The sequence below is a fragment of the Octopus bimaculoides genome, chromosome 3 (assembly GCF_001194135.2).
Source record: "Octopus bimaculoides isolate UCB-OBI-ISO-001 chromosome 3, ASM119413v2, whole genome shotgun sequence".
Classification (NCBI taxonomy): domain Eukaryota; kingdom Metazoa; phylum Mollusca; class Cephalopoda; order Octopoda; family Octopodidae; genus Octopus; species Octopus bimaculoides.
The window spans coordinates 101,133,809-101,134,889 of record NC_068983.1 but is presented as its reverse complement, the minus strand read 5'-3'; the positions used below and the strand labels follow the sequence as shown (position 1 = coordinate 101,134,889).

The 1,081-nt window shown below is 37.7% G+C and overlaps 1 protein-coding gene across 3 annotated transcripts in view; it reads left to right on the top strand.

Moving 5' to 3' along the window:
• The window catches only part of LOC106870339 (uncharacterized), a 164,102-nt gene that overhangs the window by 63,554 nt on the left and 99,467 nt on the right, over positions 1-1,081 (top strand). The gene's annotated exons all lie outside the window — the stretch shown is intronic.

Genomic DNA, 1,081 nt, shown 5'->3' with positions numbered 1-1,081 from the left:
ATATGTATATATATATATATATAGTGTGTGTGTGTGTGTGTGTGTTTTTGAATCTCGTCTTGATATTGCATGGCAGTTGTAAAGTGACTGTCATTGTCATAGAAGCAGTGTCATTCAGTTCCAAGACTGAGTGGCACATTGTGTGTTTGAGCAAGACACTTACTTGCATCTTCTATATCTGGGTATGATATAGTATTTTGTTGGTATCCTCTATCTTTAATAAAATGATATCCAGTAATTTTAAACTTTGCATCTGTAACTGAAGTTAGCCTCACACAGTTTATAACAAAACCTATATGGTCCAGATTTGGCTTATTTAAAAATTCATTCCTACTTGTAATTGGCACCATCTCCACATTGTAAACATAACTTCACAGTTATTATATTATGTAGGCACAGGTATAACTGTGTGGTAAGAAGCTTGTTCCAGGTTCAGTCCCATTGCATGGCACCTTGGGCAAGTGTCTTCTACTATAGCCTTTGGCTGATCAAAGCCTTGTGAGTGGATTTGGCAGACAGAAACTGAAAGAAGCCTGCCATAAATATGTGTGTGTGTGTGTGTGTGTGTGTGTATGTCTTTGTGTCTGTGTGTCTTTGTGTCTGTATTTGTTACCCACCACTGCTCGACGACTGATGCTGGTATATTTCTGTCTCTGTAACTTAGCACTTTGGTAAAAGAGAATAATAGATTAGGTACCAGGCTTAAAAGAGAATAAGTACTGGGGTTGATCCATTTGACTAAAAATTCTTCAAGGTGGTTCCCCAGCATGACCACAGTCAGATGACTGAAACAAGTAAATGATAAAAGATAAATGGTACTTTCATTTATTAAAGAGCGAGTTACTACTGATGTAGAACTGTTGTGAATGGAAATTAACATATATGAGGGGGTGCTGAAACATTCCTGACTTTGGGTAGAAACATTACAGGAGGGTCAGATAATTATGATTTTATTCAACATATTCCCTGCTCAGATTCACACACTTATTGCAACAGTCCTTCAGTTTTTCTATGCCCTGTAAAAGAACTTGGAAGGTTGGGCTTTCAACCAGGCCTTTTGTAATACCCATAGAACACTCCC